Genomic DNA, 22,741 nt, shown 5'->3' on the forward strand with positions numbered 1-22,741 from the left:
ATATGTGATTAATTAAAGTTAATTAAAAATTGTAATCGCTTGACACCCCTAAACACACACGTTACCTTTACATTATATTAACACACTTAACTTGAGGAGAACTTATATAAAATTATTTAATAAAAATAAGAAGAAGAAAATGAAGTCACTTCTGAGAAAAGTTATCATTTGTTTGCATTCCATTTGTATATTTATATTATAATCCCATTTGTTTCTAATGCAATGATTAAAAAAAAAAATTCTGACAAAACCGAAAGATTTTGGATTTGGAATATTTCTGAATTCTGATCAGAAACATAAAAATGAAATTAAAAAGATGTTTTATTATAATTAGACTTAAAAATTGGATTAGTTCCATGTGGAAGCTAAAAGCCTTGGCTTTATTGATACGTGTTTGGGTGACCTGATGTAGTACATCCCGACTTTTGCCACCCTAAGCTCTTGTCTACCTGCATAGCGTGTCACATTATGTGAGTGTGAGCACACACAGAGGGAAAACAGTGCTCCCTCAAGTCTGCTTGAGCCAAATCCAACTTAATCCACTGTTTAACAGTTGTTTAAATAATGCCTATTAACATTAACTGGGCTGCTGAATGGGGGGCATTTACCTCACACAAAAACAAACAGTGTGGCCTAGAGGGAAGCCCTGAGCAGCAATTAATTTGAACAAGAAAGCAGTCATTCTCCACGCTTGTTATCCAATTCTATTCATATCAGCTGAGGAGAGCCGATCATATCTGTCTGCTGGCTGTTCATTGTTTGGTCAGAAACGTGCCATCTGATGATATGAAATCATTAAAATTCATGCCACAATATATATGTACCAATGTCAGAAATGAACGGGGGCTTGGGGGAAAAATGCAACTAAAATTAACAAAAATACTCCCAAATTCAAGATAAGGAGGCAAAAAAATACCCTGTACTATCTACGACTGCAGTAATGTGAAATGAGAATTAATAAAAAAGCGTTGATTGCAGCATTACATTTAGATCTGCTCACACTGAATCAAAGATTTCTTTACATGTTTTTTGCAACATTGAGTATTATAACAAATCACCCAACATTGAGTATACCAGAAACTGCTGATCTACTTGGATTTGCACGCATATCTATCTCTAGGGTTTACAGAGAGTGCTCCGAAAAAGAGAAAATGTCCAGTGAGCGGCAGTTCTGTGGGAGAAAATGCCTTGTTGATGCCAGAGGAGAATGCTAGACTAGTATGAGCTGATAAAAAAAGGCAACAGTAATTCAAATAACTACTCGTTAAAACCTAGGTCTGCAGAAGAGCATCTCAGACCTATGAAAGCATGGATCCATCCTGCCTTGTGTCAACGGTTTAGGCTGGTGGTGTAATGGTGTGGGGGATACTGTATTTCCTTTCCTGAGCATTGTTTAAAAGCCACAGCCTGCCTGAGTATTGTTGCTGACCATGTCCATCCCTTTATGACCACAGTGTACTCGTCTTCTCATGGCTACTTCCAGCAGGATAACGCGGCATGTCACAAAGCTCAAATCATCTCAAACTGGTTTCTTGAACATGACAATGAGTTCACTGTACTCAAATGTCATCCACAGTCACCAGATCTCAATCCAGCAGAGCACCTTTGGGATTTGGTGGAACGGACGATTTGCATCATGGATGTGCAGCCGACAAATCTGCACCAACTGCGTGATGCTATCATGTCAACATGGACCAAAATCTCTGAGAAATGTTTCCAGCACCTTGTTGAATCTATGTAATGAAGAATTAAGGCAGTTCTGAAGACAAAAGGGGGTCCCAACCCAGTACTAGCATGGTGTCAAAAAGTCTGGAGAGTATATATATATATATATATATATATATATATATATACAGTGGGAGAACAAGTATTTGATACACTGCCGATTTTGCAGGTTTTCCCACTTACAAAGCATGTAGAAGTCTGTAATTTTTATCATACTCTTCAACTGTGAGTGGCGGAATCTAAAACAAAAATCCAGAAAATCACATTGTATGATTTTTAAGCAATTAATTAGCATTTTATAGCATGACATAAGTATTTGATACATCAGAAAAGCAGAACTTAATATTTGGTACAGAAACCTTTGTTTGCAATTACAGAGATCATACGTTTCCTGTAGTTCTTGACCAGGTTTGCACACACTGCAGCAGGGATTTTGGCCCACTCCTCCATACAGACCTTCTCCAGATCCTTCAGGTTTCGGGGCTGTCGTTGGGCAATACGTACTTTCAGCTCCCTCCAAAGATTTTCTATTGGGTTCAGGTCTGGAGACTGGCTAGGCCACTCCAGGACCTTGAGATCAGAATCAGAATCAGAATCAGAAAGAGCTTTATTGCCAAGTGTGCTTGCACCCACAAGGAATTTTTCTTGGTACTGAAGCTTCCAGTGCACATATACAAATACAAATACAACAAGAAACATAGTAATACAAATTCTAAGAATAAAATATATAAAAAATATAAAAAAAATAGTATAAAAAGTAAAAAAAAGGGGTCACAGTTGGGTTTAGTCTGAATAAACATTTACAGATTATGAACATATTTACAGTATTTTGAGAAGTATGAATAATATAAATATAAATATCACCTGAGTTAGAGAATATTACACTAGACAGTGGGAGTATAGTGCATGTTACAGATTATGAACATATTTACAGTATTTTGAGTAGTATGAATAATATAAATATAAATATAAATATCACCTGAGTTAGAGAATATTGCACTAGACAGTGGGAGTATTGCACTTGCAGGCATATGCCTTGGGGGGCATGTTAAGTGTTCAGAAGGGAAATGGCCTGTGGAAAGAAACTGTTCCTGTGCCTGGATGTTCTTGTGGCCAGTGATCTGTGTCGCCGTCCTGACGGTAACAGTTCAAACAGGGGGTGTCCAGGGTGAGTGGAGTCTGTGATGATTTTACCTGCTCTCTTCCTCACTCTGGAAGAGTACAGGTCCTGGAGGGTTGGCAGGGGGGCACCAATAATCCTCTCTGCTGTCCGGACTGTCCGTTGTAGTCCGTTGTAGGCTGGGATGGGCTACAGGACAATAGGCAAGCAGCTTGGTGAGAAGGCAACAACTGTTGGCACAATTATTAGAAAATGGAAGAAGTTCAAGATGACGGTCAATCTCCCTCGGTCTGGGGCACCATGCAAGATCTCACCTCGTGGGGCACATTAACTCTGAGATGCTTCTAACGGAGCCACTCCTTAGTTGCCCTGGCTGTGTGTTTCGGGTCGTTGTCATGCTGCAAGACCCAGCCACGACCCATCTTCAATGCTCTTACTGAGGGAAGGAGGTTGTTGGCCAAGATCTCGCGATACATGGCCCCATCCATCCTCCCCTCAATGCGGTGCAGTCGTCCTGTCCCCTTTGCAGAAAAGCATCCCCAAGAATGATGTTTCCACCTCCATGCTTCACGGTTGGGATGGTGTTCTTGGGGTTGTACTCATCCTTCTTCTTCCTCCAAACACGGCGAGTGGAGTTTAGACCAAAAAACTCTATTTTTGTCTCATCAGACCACATGACCTTCTCCCATTCTTCCTCTGGATCATCCAGATGGTCACTGGCGTGCGCTGCAGGATTTTAATCCATGACGGCGTAGTGTGTAACTAATGGTTTTCTTTGAGACTGCGGTCCTAGCTCTCTTCAGGTCATTGACCAGGTCCAGCCGTGTAGTTCTGGGCTGATCCCTCACCTTCCTCATGATCATTGACGCCCCACGAGGTGAGATCTTGCATGGTGCCCCAGACCGAGGGAGATTGACCGTCATCTTGAACTTCTTCCATTTTCTAATAATTGTGCCAACAGTTGTTGCCTTCTCACCAAGCTGCTTGCCTATTGTCCTGTAGCCCATCCCAGCCTTGTGCAGGTCTACAATTTTATCCCCGATGTCCTTACACAGCTCTCTGGTCTTGGCCCTTGTGGAGAGGTTGGACTCTGTTTGATTGAGTGTGTGGACAGGTGTCTTTTATACAGGTAAAGAGTTCAAACAGGTGCAGTTAATACAAATAATGAGTGGAGAACAGGAGGGCTTCTTAAAGAAAAACGAACAGGTCTGTGAGAGCCGGAATTCTTACTGGTTGGTAGGTGATCAAATACTTATGTTATGCAATAAAATTCAAATTAATTATTTAAAAATCATACAATGTGATTTTCTGGATTTTTGTTTTAGATTCCGTCACCCATAGTTGAAGAGTACCTATGATACAAATTACAGAGTTCTACATGCTTTGTAAGTGGGAAAACCTGCAAAATCGGCAGTGTATCAAATACTTGTTCTCCCCACTGTATATATATCAATTCTAGGGGAAAAATATTGCCCCTAAATGGAAAAGTTCATTTCTGACCCTGTTCTGTGCAAATGGTTCTATGTAACTGTGTGTTGGCAGACCGCACGTCTGTAAGAGAGAAAGGAAAGTGAGCTGAATGCATCCTTCTGTTCCAATGGCTGCTTTCAGCGGTAATGTGGCAGCAGGTCTGACAGCAGTGGGTTAGAGGTGTGGCACATTAACTCGTAAGAGGGCAAACACGGCTAAAAAAGGCTGCCTTTCTAACAGGGCTTTAGGGAATAGAGTGATTTACTATGCCTCTACTGCATTATAAACGCCTCTCTGCTTTAATGAGCTCTTGACAAGCAGCATGTTTGCACAGCATTTTCTTTTATTTTGGGAGCATGACTTTCTGATTGCAGAACATTAGGTGAGTATTCATTCTCGTGCCTGAACGCAACCCTTTCAACACTGCACATGTTACGAGGAGCCTATTTACAGCTCAGCCACAAATGTAAAAAACAATACTTTGGTCCTGATGATTGTATAATAAACAAGAGAAATAGAAAGGAATGTAGCATAGTAGACATAACGGTCTCTTACCGTATTATTTCAAGGTAAATCAAAAAGTGCAGTTTCATATCCAAACACCTTATCCGAAGTTCAAGATCCAGTTTCATGCAAATAATGTTTCATTCTCTAATCACAGCTAGATACACATACATGTATCTTATCAAACAGATCATTTTCACTGTGACTGTACCGCGATTTGATTCAAATAACATAATGGTTTGGGTTGGATATGTACCAGGATCCAAGGACTTTTGTAGTCTGGGCCAAGAAAAAATAGGGCAGATGGCATTTGGTACACTAATGTGGAAGTCATCCAGGTCTGCTCATAAGGTCAAATCCTTCGGTCTGGACTTTGGTGACCATGCAGACCCTGGAGATAGATACTGCACTGAAAAAAAATATCTGGTGTAGGATTTACTTTGAAACAACTTTCACACAGAAATGGCTAATAAATGAATTTCACAAATAATTACAAAGAAACAGAAAGTAACACATTGAATTTAACATGACCCTTTTGAAGTAGAAAGACTGAAATTGTGAAACGCACTCCATTAATATTTAAAGTTTTATAACTTCAGGAAAAAAAAATACAGTGTGAAAGGCCACAAAACTCACTTAACTGAGGTAAGGAGGATTATTTTGTTTTATTGTGATGTAAAAATATATAGAAATATTTAATATTAAGTCAATATTTTAAAACTTAGCAAAAGAATAGCCACAATATTTGCCCACACCACCTCTGCTGCCAGAGGTCATCACAACATAATCATGCTTCTCGACTTAACACCTACACAGCCTAAAGCAGGGTGTGACTCCTGTGTAAGTGTGTCACCCACATCCCGAATCAAAACAAAACAGACTGAGCCATAGCTTTACCTGAGGTAACCAGACACCTCCTTAAAGGAGAAAAGTTAGCCTCAAAGTATTTGTCAGGAAGAGCATTTAAGCCTGACAAACAGTAAATAAGGGCATCACAATGTAAGAGAGACTACACAAGTATACAAATTGGGAGATACTGGGGATAGACACAACTTCACAAATTACAGGCCTGTTTTTCTACTTACATAATTGTACAAAATTCGGAAGAAAAAAAAACTATTTACCAACAGATTAGACAAATTTGTAGATAAACAATTACTTTCTGACAGTCAATATGGATTCAGATCAAACAGTTCAACATCACTAGCAATAATTGATTCAACTGAGGAGATTACAAAAGCTAGAGATCACAAACAGTATGCAGTTGGAGTTTTCATAGATCTTAAAAAAGCTTTTGACACAATCAATCATAACATAATCAATAAACTGGAACGGTATGGGATCAGGGGGGTAGTAGTGCACTGGGTTAAAAGATATTTAAGAGACAGGAAACAATTTGTGAAGTTTGGGGAATATTCATCGTTGTGCTTGGACATTGTTTGTGGCATCCCCCAAGGGTCGATACTGGGTCCAAAATTATTTCTGCTTTATATAAACGATATTTGCAAAGTATCAAAAATAGTAAAATTAGTTCTATTCACGGATGACACAAATATTTTTGTTCTGGGGGGGATTTAAAGGAGCTACTGGAGACTATTACTGCAGAAATTTGTAAATTAAAAAGGTGGTTTGACAGAAATGTTAAAAGAGTAAACGTAACTGTAAAAAGAGTACACAAGTCCAGATACAGGTAGATGGTGTGGACATAGAAAGGGTTATTGAAAATAAGTTTCTTGGGGTGATAATAGATGACAAAATAAGCTGGAAATCTCACATAAAACATGTACACAATAAACTTTCAAGAAGCATTTCATTACTGAATGAAGCAAAGCATGTTCTGGACCACAAATCCCTCCACATTCTTTATTGCACACTGATGTTACCACATTTATATTACTGTGCGGAGGTTTGGGGCAATAATTATAAATGCAGATTATCATCACTATCTATGTTGCAAAAAAGAGCCATGAGGATAATTCTTAATACCGGTTTTAGAGATCACAAAAAACAACCTACTCCCTGGCAATATTCAAAAATTGTTTTTTAATAGAGAAGGGAGATATAATTTTAGGGGGGAGTGCAACTTAAAAACATCTTTGTGTCCGTACACCATTAAAACAATTTTTTTTTTTTTTTTTTTTTAGATATGTGGAGTGAAGCTGTAGAACTGATCTAGCAATGTCAAAGCATGACCCAGTTCAAAAAGCGGTACAAAAATATGGTTTTCACAAGGTACAAGGAGGAAGAAGGGCTTTGTCTAGGCGTTCTCACAGATGATTTATTTATTTCATTTTTTACACTATTTATTCTCTACGGTGGATATATACATATGTAAATATTTATGTTTTCTTTGTATTTTTTGATGTGTGGGGATAATATAAATATATGTAGTAAATTGAAAATAATGTATTAAGATAGGATTAAGGTTATACAATTATGAAGCCAATTTGATGATTATTAAAAAGTAGTGGAGAAGGGTATTGATTAAATAAGCTTATGCACCTTCCAACTCCTTTTCAGACATAAGTTAATATTGTTTGTTTTTTGTTTTGTCTTTGTTTTTGTCTATTAGCTTTTATTGTATTATTTTAACATATTCGAAATAAAGCCATTCATTCAATTGATGGAGTGTGTAACTTTTCATTTCTTAAACAACCATGTTGGAACACACATCATGGCCATATTAAAGGTTGACAATGTCAAGATTCATCAGGGTCAAACTGTGAAAGAATGGTTGGGAAGGAGCATAAAGATTCATAAATACATTAAGGTCTTTGGGATGTGCTGGAGTAGACTTTATAGACTGGACTCTTGTATTGTCAATAGAAGAAGATTGATGCACCTCTTGATGGAAATAAATGTGGTGATGTTATTTCCACCATTTTTGGCCAAGATCTTGTATTGACAATGCAAGATTCAAGCACTCTGTAAAGTCTACTCCAGCACATCCCAAAGACTTTCAATGCATTTAAGGTCTGGACAGGATTCTTCAGGCTCCCTTCCAAACCATTTTTTCACAATTTTGACGAATCTGCTGAATCTTGACATTGTCATCTTGGAATATGGCCATAATGTGTCTTCCTACTAACAATTTTTGAAATTTTTGGTCTTTTGCTGCAGGCATTCCTGTGTCAGACTTCCCAGAACTCTGAATAAACACCACCCCACCTTTTCCAGTATCTCTTGCTACTCATGGTAAATAAATACCATACGGATGTTCAGGAAGGAGGAAGAGTCTTTGGGAGAAAAAAGGCGATAGGTAAAAGATTCAAAATTGTGCATATCTTTAAACAAACAAACGTTAAAACAAATATAAGGCGAAAAATGTGCTTGTTCATATTTCCCAGTTATAATATAATCAAGAACCGAAAATATTTGTACACAGGAATTTACTCCTACCGTGGATGGCTGATCTGATGGAGTAGATATGTTTTATTGTTAGTTTGGGGGGGTGGGGGGTTGGGGGGGGGCGAGCCAAGAACAAGTTATCCGGAGGAACTCAAGAAGAGTTACTTATGCCTCCAAGCCCTTCTAACAATAAACTCAAGAGACACAATAAAACATGTGACTCACTATTTGTGAATGAAAGCAATACTCAAAGGATGCAATGAACACTAATATGATATTAATCTTTCCGAGGTTACAAAGAATCAAAGTCTGGAAAACGCAGTCGGCCGCAACTCACACATAGTCTTTATGATTGTTAGCAACACAGAGAATTATAATTTACTATATCCTTATAAACAGAAACATATAAAGCTTTGGGCTATCCACCTATACTGAAAGCACAATCCACAGAAAAGGCAGGAACTATGTGAAGAAATTCCAGAGCTTTTTTTCACTATCAGTAACAGGGCTAATAGATGTGTCAACATCGCAATCAGAACTAACCACTGGCACTTCTCCAAAACTCCACTTGACAAATAAAGTTTAATACTTGCATCAATAGTTTATAATGCCAAAACAAGCTAGAAAAAGGCTAATGAGTAATTTTTGTTAAAAACAACTTTCCTTAGCGCAAAAGAATGTTTCATTTACAAATAGTAACTAATTATGGAACGTAATATGTTTTGTGATAGGTAATGTTGTAGTTACCTGTAGCGGTATACATGTTCTCTCTTCCAGAAGATCTTATACTTGGCAAGTCTATAAAATCAAAATCAACCTTGTTTACTTTCTTAATGCATTTTTTATGGTTTGTTATGCAGAATTCAACAATGCAATTTTTCCAAAACAAGTCCTCATAGTTTCAACTGACAACATAGACAACAAGACAGTTGGTTAATGTTGACCACTGGCCAGAAAAAAAACTATTGGCTAAGACTTCTGTTCTAGGTAACAAACTGAATTTAATTTAATTAAAGAGGTTATAACAAGCAATAAATATGAAAGACTTGAAAAATAAGTTACCACTGGGATACATCCAGATGCTCTCAAGGATGAACTTGATCTTCAATCTTCACATCTCTTGTCAAAAAGCTTCCTCGAAAAGTGGATGTCAGGTGTGTTACCCAACCCCTATACACAACAGAAAATAAGAGCTGATTGTCACTCATCAAAATGTCAAAAGTGCCTTTTTCCATACAGTGAAAATGCATAATGATCACTGGCTGTCAAGTTCAGTTGCAACATACTTAGTTCATTAAAAAATATAAATTTTCTTCGTTCATGTATTGAACGTGTTTCAGGACCACCAGTGGTGTCCCTTCAAAAATAAATTTGTTTGATTTGCTTGCTGGGGATTGTAAGGTACTATTCTTTGTAAAATAAATGACTAATGTTAATAACTAAATGTTCTATTGATGTAATCAGCTTGTGTGTTCTGATATGAAAACATGATGTTCAGTGTGTTTGTTTATTTAATCCTTTTGACTGTCTGGAACATATCCTTTCCAACAAATCGGACTTACTATCCAATCAAGCAAAGGGCCAAAAAAAAAAAAAAAAAAAAAAAAAGATAAATACTTAAAAAACAGGAAAACACAAAACCCTTAAGTGAAAAAACAAGTATAAATAGGAAAAACAGCTTTCCCCCTGGATTAAAGTTTCAAGCTCCTATTTTTTCCCCCCTAGCAGATCACAGGTCAGTGTCTGGCTGATGTTATGTGACCTCAGTGGGGGTTTTTGTTTCCTGGATTAAGCCAGTGCTTCTGAAATGGGGGCGGATGGAGTAAGTGTCCCGGTGATGTTAGTTTGTGTTGCCAAGGCTGCTGTTGCTCATAGAGACAGTCTAGACTCCGGTAGCGTTTGAATGAGATTTGCTGTGATTAAGTTAGTGCTCATAATACATGCAGCAAACTGACCAACCTTAGTCATCAAAACAACAAGTTTGATCATTTTTCATGATCATACAGTAATAGAAGTAAGCAGACAAATAAAATGTGGCATGATCACATTTATGCACATTTATTGCTACACAATATGACACACTGCCATTTGAAAATGAAGACATCATAACTTCCAAGGCTTCTGGTAGGCATTTCTAGGGGCCCAGGTGGACTGCAGTGGTTTGAGGTGTTAAGTGACATGCAGAAATGAGAGGAATGACTGCAGCTGGTGGGGGGCTTTAAGACAGGCAAGAGGCCCCAGGACATTCTCAGATGGACTGTCCAGTTTACAGCCCATGTTTATGACAGGTATTCTGAAATACCCAGAATTCTTAGCTCTCCCCTCTAGTAGATATGAAACAAGCCTACAGACCTCAGTCACTGTTCAGATCGTATCAGAGACTTGTGAATATGGTCACTATAAGTAAGTAGTATCGCATTTTCAACAAAAAAAAAAGGTAAACTTATAGAATACAGTTTTAGGCTGTTTTCAGACTTGTTTTAATTGGTCCGAATCAGAGTTTGAAATGAATCATGCTGGTCACTTTTCACAATGTACTTTTTGCTCCGCGGGTGGATTGCATTCAAATAAATAAAAAATAAAACGACAAACACTACTCTACAGAGAGTTAAGCTAAGCACCCCCACCTGCTACCCCGAAGATGGATGAAAAAGGAATGTTGATTATGGAAAATAGGTATGAGAAAAAATCTTGAAAGAAAACTGAGGAGGTGGGATGTTGTACACAGAGTTAGTGGACCGAGAGAAAACGCAGCAAAGGTACATCCCGGAGAATCTCAGTGAGTGGGTAGATCGGCATGGAAATGGGAAGATAACGTCAGAAGCAAAACAGCCAGAATAAAGATGTCATCACATCATGCACATCGACACCAAAAGAGAAGCAAAAGCTTTGTTGGGTGAATAATCTTTTTTCATCCAGTAAACATGCAACATTTTCTTATGCGATTGCTTCGTTGTCCATCAAACGCCCACAAAACCACAGTGGTAACATGAGAAGTCATTTGATCCCTGATGGGATGACTATCAAAATTTGTTGAAGTGCTTAAAGTACTATTTAAAAAAAAACATATCGAGGAACATTTGAGGTTCATTTTCCCCTCTATTCTAAATTCTCAAATGCCTAAAACAAGTCTTGATTTCAAGGGCTCTGAAATTTCATCAACCCTACCTGCCAAAAGAACAATCACCCTTATCCTTTGGCAAAAGGACATCAAAGAAGCCACAAAGCATGTGTGGAAAGGCAAGTAGTGAAGAGTTAATTCACAGCTCTAACAGTGAAGCAATGGAAGGGTTACAAAAGCACAACAGGGCAACCTAACAACCTCTGACCTCCTCTTCCTGCGGTGCTCCCAAGAGGAATCAAGTAACTCTGATGAAGCTTATATGATCCCAAAAGTGATCCACACACCATTGTAGCTTAACCTTAGCTTGGGGGACTTGGTTAAGTGATCTCAATTCGTCATATGCAAAACAAAGGTCTGGAAAAAGATCTTGAACACCAGAGAAGCTTCTGATCAAATGTTTTGTGCAAAAACACACTGAATATTGACAAAGCAGATAGACACAGGTTAGGTAGATGTTCTCACTTTGATCCTTAAACAACACAGCAACACTCTCTGTCATTATCAGACACATACTTTTCTGGGTGGCACGATCCAGAAGCATGAAAGTGTCATCAAGGCTTTGCAGAGAGACAGTATTGGAGAGCCTCACCCAAGTGACCGGCGAGCAGGAGGGTTTCCTCTTTTTATGCATACACGAATGATATCATATCTTGCATATCCAAGCTCATATCAAGATGTAGCCTCACCCGAGAATCCTTACAACTCTCCCTGGTGTTTGGGATTGAAAGGGAGAAGATAGCATTCAAAGCACTATACCCAGAGAGTGACGCACGAAACTTCAGCGTTTTATCGGAACATCAGACACATTCCTGTCAGTTCACGTTTTGACAGCACCAACACTGAGAAAAGGACCACGAGCGCCACGATTCATCCAATATTAGACAATGCAACCCATAGACAATATAGCTAGATATCAGATGCCAAGAAAAAAGATGATTGAAGTGGAAAGAAATATCTGCAGTAAATCTTCCTTACACGTCAAACATTACAACTCAAGAATAGAGGCATTGTGACTCTAGAAAACCTGGTAAACATTGTTTCTGACTAGGGAGGGATGCATGATTTTTATATTTAGGTACTAATAGTTAGCAGCAGATGTTACAGATTTTTTTATTATAATATAATTATAATAATTATATTACATTGACGTATTTTATTATATATTTCATGTATGTATGTATATATATATATATATATATATATATATATATATATAGTCCAAGGTCATTTTTATATTAAAGGTCATTTAAAGTTAAACTTTAAAAACACACATTTTAAAAGGTTTCATTTTAAGTTTCACTTGCAGCATTTAAAATGACTGATTTTAGTATTATCTTTTTTTCTTTCTTCTTTCTTTTTTTGGGGGGCAAAGTATTACCATCAGCCATTACATAAAACATTTTTTTTTTATAGCTTATCAGTACTGGCCAGAATTTTTTTAATCAGCGTTTCAGACATGCTCTCCAGCCAAAAGCCAAAAGTGTGGACATCTTTTGGAGTCAGTTATCAATAGTGAACTAGCTTAAAGAACTTGATTATAAACAGATTTCAGTGATAAAACAACAGGAGATTTCTTTGAATAGATCATACCAAAGGCTATTTCTATGGTATCTTTTAGGACACACAGCTGCTCAAACCACCTGTTAAAAACCACAGTCTCATTGGAATGTCACAGGAAAAAAGCTGTTTGTGCTAAAAAGTAAAGGCTTGTTCTTCCTCTCCTCCTTGTAAAATAGGGTAGGATACACCAGCACAGGGGACATGGCACAATTTAACACACAAAAAGTGTGGAGTTCAAGGAGAAATAGGGGTCAGAGGTGAACTCCTCCCATGACAGAGGTTCTCACATGCTAGAAGGTGGGGGTAGAGGGGGTCCGGGGCATGTAATCAGAAGGGTGGAGGAGACCAAGCTATAAGTTACACACCTGTCAAGCTTTTACATGGAGAGGTGAAAGAGGGTCACCATGCAATTTGTTTGCCCACTGGATTTTCTAAAAATACTGTGGCGAAGTTGCTGGGTGATTCTTCTCGGTGTCAGTGCTTAAACAAGGTCACACGCTAAGTTTAATGTGTGTGTGAATGCGTGCAAGCGGACAGACACATCCGTAAATATCCAAGTGACTTCTGGGAAAACATATAAGAAAACATGCGGTAAACTAATTACTGTCTTAGCATAATTTGCACACGCCCAATGGCAATTCACACAGAATGCATTCTTGGGGTTTAGTGTGTTAGATGATCTTTGACCGCTGTGAAACACTTCACTTGCCATTCAACTTCTCACGCCATTAGACACAGTTTTATTATTTTCCATAGGAAATCAGAATCAAATTCAGCCCATACTTATGATGCATACGGATTGTGTTTTCTCAAAGACATGGGTTTGAACCTGGCCTTCAATGTCCTCACTTTACTATCCTATCAAATTAAGACAAAAATCACAAAACAATACGATATAAAGAGTAATCACTGGCAAAATTCCACTCCCCTGAATGATTCTATAATGATTCAAACCCTTTTATCATAAAGCATTTACAGATTATAGGCAATTTTGGAACAATTTAGTAATCTAATTTGAAGCAGAACTGTCTGCACCGCACCCAGACACCCAAAAATTTGATTTTGTATTTCATTACATAAAAAAACAACCCTATAAAATCAGAATTGGACAGAAAATCAAATAATTACGAGGTTTAAAAAAAAAAAAGTTCACTGCTGCCCTCTAGTGCCCAAATTAAGAACTTTTCATTATCAGCTTCCCAAACTATGGCACTCTCTTCTTCCAGGTTCTCAAACTAGTGATACAGCATCTCTATCATTAAAGTAAAAAGCAGGCCAAACCGCACAGAACCATACATTACGGGAAAACCGGAGGCGTTTTTCCAGGTCACCGTCCCACTTCAGAGGCCTTTAATTTTTTTTCTCTGGAAGCGCAAGTTTGTCATTAGCAAAGGGGATATTATGGCCGGGTCGCGTGCTCTGGCTCAGCCACTGCTAGCACGGCATGGAGGAAAGAGTCGTTTATGAGTCACAGATGAGTGTCGCCTGCCTGGCACAAACATATTTAGCACTAGATTAGCATCTAGGGTCAGACAACATCCATGATCGGCCCCACACTTAGTTTGGCCCTCAGACAAGATCAGCATCAGTACACTGTCTGGAAAACAATGTATACTTGTCTGACATTGTGCTTTAAGTTGACATGAAACGAAAATGACCCATATCTGTTTTATAAGTTATTGTGAACAATTCATCAGTGCATGTTTCATTTTCAGGTTTATTTTGACATCATAATGTTCAGTCGAAATGTCATAACTGGATCTTCTGTTGAAAGGAATTCAGGAAATTTGGAGGAAAATTAAGAGGACATTTTTATTTTTTTAAAGAAAATTTAAATAACAAGCAAAAGCAAAAGATTTCAATTAGATTCAACGGGATAGATTACCCCAAAAGTTCAATTCTGTCATCATTTACTCACCTTCTTGTCGTTTCATACTGTTTTTGTCCATACAATGAAAGCCAATGGGGTCCAAAACAACACTGTACCCCAATTACTTTCCTTGTATAGCAAAAATGTTTTCTTTTGTGTTGTGTTTTCGAGGTTTGTAACAACATGAGGGTGAGTAAATGGTGACTGAATTATTTAAGTTTTGGGTGAACTATTCCTTTAAATAAAACTATTGAACCATCTTTTGACATGTATATAGACGGCGACATATAATCTGCCTAAAATAAATGGGTAAGCCACAATCTAAACCATGGGCATGAGTCAGTGGAGGGCACAGTATCCCCCCACCACCACCACCAACTTTCCTGTTCTTTGAAGTGGCAACACTGGTCAAAACAAAATAAAATCCCACGACAAACCAGCTCAATAACCACCTCCTGAATGGCCTTTCCGTTAGTTTCATGGAAACTTTAGCATGAAAACGTTAGACTTGCTTTGTGATAACATCGATAGGGCAGTTAAACGATGGGTATTCATTTGGGGTTCAATGAAAGTCTAGACATGATGGGCCTCTATCTCAGTCCACCAGCATGACCAACCTCAACATGCTTTCATCCACTTACTTATTTACATTAAAAAGCAAACAATGCTATTTCTAACATAAAGCTAATTTGGGATAAACTAAAGCACTAATTCTCCAAATAAATGGTAAAAATAAATAAAAAACCAGATAAAAGACAAATAGTTCAAAAAAGCAATATAGCATTTGTTATATGAAGCAGTCTAATTTTCATGTAAATATTTAAACGATGCCCCTGAAAAGACAAAGGAAAGTAAATAGCATCTGGTTAGGCCCAACCAAAAGGATAAACATGAGTTCTGATCACAGTGTTCTTGGTTTGACAATAATGCTTGGTCTTGACCAAGAGCTTTCAAATACAAAGAACCCTAAATAGTCATCAACAATCATTATTTATCTTAAACACAGACTGACAACACAACCATTCACTATTTTCAATTGTCCCAGTTTGTAATTCAAAATTTTCCACAAGTATATTTCGAACTATGACACTGGAGAGCATTTGAAACTTTTGTGAAACTAGTAGAACCATAGACTGTAAAGAAAATAGGGGGGGAAAAAGAGTATAACAAAAACATACCTTTTCATGTGGCATATGGAGTTTCAAAACTGTATCTTAAATTGCACAGTTGACAACAACAGTGCTTCAGAATAAAATAATACAGTTAAAACTGAAACTATGTGTTGGATAGTATTTTAAGACTTTAGTTTTAAATCTAAATCTGGAGGTATTTAAAACCTGAGCTAGGACAGTAGCCTATCTTATATTTGGCGCCACCCAGCGACAAGGAGATGAACTGACGAAGTAATCTTGAAAAGTTGACGGACCTTCTCGTATTTCAGCGTACTAACGTCACAATAAACTGAATATGGCACTAATACAATTATTAATTAAAAAGAGTCCTTATCGTCTGTTCTTGTAAGAACAACTTGTTCCAGTTGCATAAACAGCCACCACTAGTGTCTTAAGAAGACTACACAACGACTAGCCTACCATTAACCAAGGAGTAAACCGTCTTACTTTTCCAAATCAAATGATACCGATCTAAATGATTTAAAAGTTATGACTCGTCTTGAAGAAAAAAACTCGATTAAAATGTTTTAAGACTAGTTCTAAGCAGTTTATGCAACTGGCAGACAGTTGGACTGAATTTGTGTCAGAGTGTGCACCACTAGATGGCGGTATCTCCATTGCTTTCTCTACAGACACGACTGAGAAAAGGTGAATGTGGTTCTACGGGTGTGAATCAATTGCAATCGTCCAGATGGAGTGTCTCGGCCTTAGTTTTTTTTTCTTTTTTTTTTTCTTTTTTTTCTAACACTCATTCAAAGCTTCTGAGATAACGTACAACGACTGTCTTTGCAGTATTTGATGTAGACTATGACATGTAATGTGAGTCAGGAGAAAGCCAGCCTGCATGCATTTTAGTACAAAAGGCCTTTGTCAATTTCTTGATAAGTTTTATGAGACATAGGGTTAGGGTTAGGGTTATCGTGGAAGCTTTAGATAGTCTGTGTGAATTGGAAACCCTTGTTTGATGTAAAGGGGATCATTTTATGTTAGTTAATCAATTTAAAATGTGTAGGCTTTTTCAAAGACACACTTTTGTCTGTCTACCCAGCATAGCCTTGAACAAATGTCTTATTCAATGTCTTTTAGTAGTAGGCTATGTAATGCACTGTTTGAAAAACATAATGTATTTCGGAAAAAAAAGATTTGCTTACTTTATGTAGGCCTATCATATGAATGAACGAATTAATGGGTTGATTTCGCTTTTATTTTCTTTATTCTTTTAGTTTTTATATAATGTCTTAAGACATAAGTAAATGTTTGGATACATTAAAACAGAATTGTTTATAATCCATATTGTACAGATTATTTGGAAAGTGTAATAATGTCTGAATCATCTTTAATTAGTTGCAAGTATAGGCTACTTCAATCCCAACACTAATAGCACCATTCCAATAGCCAACATAAACGTCCCCTACTTCTCCACTAGGTGGCGTTGTATTATGTTTACCGTATGGTAAAATAGTAGCCTATAGGCTACGTCCTTGCTTTAAAAAAAATCTAGAATGATGGATTTATAGTGGTTGTAAACCAGTTGAAGGCCAGCTTAGCCATGCTGGGAGACCATCTTGAACCAGCTAAGACCAACAAACTAGTTTAGGCTGGTTCAAGCTATTTTTTCCCCTTCTTTCAGCTGGTATCACAGGCTGTGATCATCTGCAATGTGGAGTGCATCAACCACAAAAACATTAAGATTTTTATTTTTATGTCATGTTTTAATTGATAATCGAACTGAAGAGATCTCAACCAGACACACACACACACAAAACTTAAAGTCTAAAAACTTAATGCAACTTAGCCTAACCTCTGAAAAAAATCCGTTACAATTTACGGTTCAACACACTTTTAATTTAACAAATGATTAGGAAAATCACGACATGATTACTTTTTGATTTGTATGGGTTAATAGAGATAGGCTATGCATAGCCTATATTGAAGTTGCAAAATTCCAGTTTGACAAATATCAACCAAACGTAAACTGCTCATCGATTTACTTTAAAGCAAGTAAAATATTCTTATGCAAAGGTTTTGCAAATCTCCAGTGAAACTTGAAAGCAAACTCCTCTTAAGCCTCATGCAACTACCTTTGGTTTGATGTAACCCGGCCCATCTGGTGAAGAGAGTGAGTGGCCCAAAACTCAAAGAACTGGGGGGAGAAGTGGAGATAGAGGAGGGCAGATCGGATTGAAAACAAATCACGCCAACAGATCTTCCACCGCACATCACAACCGACGACTCAACAAACTTGCTTGGGGTACATTTCTGCCGTGTTGAGGGCTAAATTACTTTCTAATGTTCGAGTAGGCTAAGTACAGTCTTTTGAAGACGCGTGTGTGATGGATCGTCAAAGTTTGCGAGGTGCAACTGTAGCGCTTCGTCGTCCCCGAATGATGTAACGTTAGTTTTGCTAAAACATTTGCTCTTGCAAAACAAAATAAACCGCTGATGGAGTTTCGTGACAGAATCACTTTTAACATTATTGTTTTAAGTACAATTGCGTTGTTTTTCGGATGCACGCTGGACAACTGAGCAACTGACGAACTTTACAACATCAAAGGAGGTAAATATGTATTTCGTTATGATGATTTACTCTTAAGGTTACTGATCACAATGTGTACGCAGCTTGAATGTGTTTTCAATTCATTAGGCTACATCTTTCAGTTGTTACAAGTGTCGCGACATTAACTCGCTGTAGCTATTGAAATGTGTCATATAAACTATATTATTGCTATGCTGACGAGAAGAGAGTTTTGGCGCTTTACATTTTGTTACTTATAGGCATATATTGTGACTTTTGCAAGCTCAAACTTTTGTCAACTTGTGTCCCAGGTAGGGATGGGAATCGAATTTAGCGTTTCCGATTCGTATTCCTCTAAGCGATTCCGGTTCTTTAATGGTTCTATTAAAGATTCGTTTCGTATTTTAATTAAGTAATGTTTGGTTTGATTCCCGAACGAATAGCTGTTATGGGTTTATAAATGAGTCGATTACTGAATAAATCTGATTCACTTACTGAACTACAAGTTAGCTATTACTTTGATCATGCTTAGAAAATGATAGGGTTGTATTTAAGGTTTTGGAAACTTAAAAGTAGTTACTGAGTGACTGCTCGTTTGACAACGTTAATGTAAATACACACTGCGTTTTGTTGTCAATAATATATTGGTATTGCACAAAAGCCTATAAACATGTCTAAAAGTCTGTAGGATCATACAGACATCTGCTTTCTCATATAGGCTATGTTGTAGACTGCTCAAATCTGAAATTATCTCGTAATTGGGCAACAAACTGCAGAGAACAGCAAATACAATAAATATATTCACTTATCGCGTTGTAGTTTTTGAATCACTAAAAGAACCGGCTCACAAGAGTCATTCGTTCAGAATCAGAATCATGTCATCCCTTCATGAGTTGGTCTACACTATTCACGCTGTTTGTTTGTGATTCACCTAAAAGAACCGATTGATAAGAGTCGTTGGTAATCGTAGCCTACTATACTGGTAGGAAGCATGTTTAAGATTCAGTGAAAGTACTCTGAACAAGAAGTTGACAGAACAGTGTTGGTGAACCGAATGTCAAGAAAATCATTCAGTTCTTCTTGCAATATTTTTTAAACGTTTCTAAATAAAAAACTGGTTCTCAGTTCCTTCAAAATATTGTCTGTATCATAGTTCATAGTTAGGGTTGTAAACTGAAAAGTTTCAGAAGATTTTTTAAATACGGTAGGCTATGTATGTCTATAATTTAGCTACCAAGAGCAACATCATCAGTAGCCTACAGGCAATCCTATAGGCTATGTAGGCTACTATGGGCTTTTCTTTGGTTTTTATGTTCACAAACTCATGTTACTATAGTTGCCAGTAACTCTCTACAAAAATATTGCAAAGAATTTAATGTATTATGTAAATGTAATTTTTGTGTTTAAAGGATTGGCAAAAAGAGTGGCAAGAGAGTGCCTTGTTTTCCTGAAAAACAGAAAAGTGTGTGCATGTGTTAAATTTAATGTGATGCCCAGTTGAGAGCATTAGCATAAGAATAAAAGGTCTTAGTGAATTTCCCATTGTGTAGAATGAGAAGCGCCAGCAGTCAGAGGCAGAGCGAGTGAAAGGATTCAAAAAGGGGGGAAAAAATGATGGCCCATTCAGATTATTCAGCCTGGTTTGGGCTATGGTCATCAGCTTCTTAAACATGGGTCGACCGTGTCACTTTCATCTTCCTTTCCTGCTGCTCTGCACATTTTCACACATTTCCCTCTTGTCCTGCTGCCTAAATCAGGGCTGTTCAGCCTTGGAATTCCGCGGGAGATTTTAACAAACGCTCATAAAAAGGGGGACCTTGAATGACATTGCACATGCACCGCACAAGGGCGAGACAAGACAATGCAATGACAATCAAAGAAAAAGTTTTAAGAGTAACTACTGTTAGGATGTAAAACATCATTGAATTTTCTATAAAGAAAATAGTATGTATTATAAATGTTTAGTCACTGTTAAATCAAAAGTGAAAACTCTTTGTTTTTATGAAATATTGCAGTATTTATTATAAATGAATTGTCCATGTACAGTGCTGGTCAGAATTATTTCCCCCCTTGGTAAATATGATCAAAGATGGCTGTAAAAAAGAAATCTGCATTGTTAATCCTTGTGATATTATCAAAAATCTAACCTTTCATTGAACTATAAGAATTGAAAGTGGGGGGGAAATCACATTATTAAATAAATGTTTTTCTCCAAAACACGTTGGGAACAATTATTTTGCCCCCTTTTATTAAATACTTTTTGCAGCCTTTTTTCCCCCCAATATAACAGCTCTGAGTCTTCTCCTATTTGGAGAAGGGACTTCCCCAGTCCCTGACCTGAACCCTATAGAAAATGAGTGGGCTGAACTGAAGAGATGAAAAGCACCAACATAAATCTGGGAATCTGAAGGATCTGGAGAGATCCTGTATGGAGGAATGGTCTCTGATCTCTTGTCAGGTATTCTCCAAACTCATCGGGCATTATAGGAAAAGACTCAGAGCTGTTATCTTGGAAAAAGGAGGTTGCAAAAAGTATTTAATAAAAGAGAGCAAATAATTGTTCCCAATGTGTTTTGGAGAAAAACATTTATTTCATAATGTGATTTCTGAAAAGAGATGAACTAGAACTAGACTTTGTATATTGGTCAGTGTTGTGTGCCGGGCAAGACCTTGAATCTCTTTATCGGTAAGAAAAAGCTTTGAGGAGTGCCTGAAGTACACTTGTGCCTCAAAGTGAATTGATGAGACTTTAATGGCCGTTTAAAGTGCTGTGAAAGACAGCTGTGTTTCAAGTTTGTGTGCTGCGTCTCTAGTGTCGGACTGAATTGAAGATGAGGGCAGTGTGGTGAGAAAACAGAGATGTGAGAAGTGGTAGCTGCTTACATTCATTTGCCCTCTCAAAGGCTGTTCTTTGAAACCCATCTCCTCAGCTTTGGCCCGTAGGACACGGGACAATCCCTGCATTTTAGTAGTTTGTGTCGGACACCCCTCCAGACATCCGCCTCATTCTCTAACAAGTGTCTGGGGTTAATGAGGATCACATCACATCCGGTTTATGAGTGTGGATGGGGTCCTTCACAGCTTTTTCCTCCCTCATTCTCTCATGCAACTATCAGGGCATTGTTAAAGGGTTAGTTCACCCAAAAATGAAAATTCTATCATTAATTACTCACCCTCATGTCGTTCCAAACCCGTAATAGTTTCGTTTATCTTTGGAACACAAATTAAGATCTTTTTGATGAAAAAATACCACTTCCGAAAGTTAATAAAGCGATCGTAAAACTAATCCATATGAATTGAGCGGTTTAGTCCAAATTTTTGAGGAGACTCGATTGCTTTATATGATGAACAGATTGAATTTAGGCTTTTATTCACATATAAACATGGATCAGCGAATATAAACCGAAGCTCAACCGAACCTGCTTGACGCGTAAGAACAAACCTCATCGGTTCTTGCGGAAGCTCAAATGATTAGTTCTCGCACGTAAAGCGAACATGCTTGAGCCTCCATTAACCACAACTGATGTGTGAGTTGATGAATGTTTGAAAAAATTGATCAATTTAATATGTTCATAATATAAAGCGATCTTGTCTCTTCAGGACTACACCGCTCAATTCATATGGATTAGTTTTTTCGATCCCTTTTTGAAGCGTCAAAGTAGTTGCGTAGCTGTCAATGGAGCGACAGAAAGCTCTCAAGTTTTATTAAAATATCTTCATTTGTGTTCCGAAGATAAAAAGAAGTCTTACGGGTTTGGAGTATGAGAGGACAAGAGGGTGAGTAATTAATGACAGAATTTTCAATTTTGGCTGAACTATCCCTTTAAGTCTGTACAGATATCATCACATAAACCACACACACACACGCAAATGTATATAAAAATACTTTAATATGCCATTAAATAGCATACAGCAAATAAGTGAAAGACCAGAATTTGATTGATTGACCTTATTAGTCATCATCAACTGTTGCCAAGCCTAAAGGAAATAAGGTCCATTACATGGAGTCCTAGTGCCTTAGATGAAATGGCAAGTTTTCATTTTGAGGGACTGCTTGATCTTTTACATAATGGAGACTCACCATATGTTTTTTTTTGTGTGTAATAATGCAGCAGTGCAGTTTTATATGAATTCCAGATCCCAGTGCATTGGGTAAAAGTTGTTGGTTTAATGCATGCGCATGTGTGCGGGTAAAGAAAATACACAGGAACGCTGTTCACCTTCCTCAAAGGCCTGTTAAGCTGTAAGCCTTCTGCTTTGTTCTCTTTCACAAAGTTTTATTTTATTATTATTCTTTTTTTTTGCTCTTAACTCTCTCATTTCTTTTGTGCTG

At 37.6% G+C, this 22,741-nt stretch overlaps 1 protein-coding gene across 2 annotated transcripts in view; it reads left to right on the forward strand.

Annotated features, from left to right (window-relative positions):
• Positions 1-18,015: 18,015 nt before the first annotated feature.
• Positions 18,016-22,741, forward strand: part of gli2a (GLI family zinc finger 2a) — a 77,577-nt gene continuing 72,851 nt past the window's right edge. The window contains exon 1 of one of the 2 annotated variants that reach the window (XM_082175933.1): positions 18,016-18,450. The gene's annotated coding sequence lies outside the window, so the exon portion shown is untranslated. The remainder of the gene's footprint in view (positions 18,451-22,741) is intronic. The other variant, XM_082175934.1, reaches the window with a different exon arrangement.

This window comes from Leuciscus leuciscus (assembly GCF_965113295.1).
Source record: "Leuciscus leuciscus genome assembly, chromosome: 7".
NCBI classification, from domain to species: domain Eukaryota; kingdom Metazoa; phylum Chordata; class Actinopteri; order Cypriniformes; family Leuciscidae; genus Leuciscus; species Leuciscus leuciscus.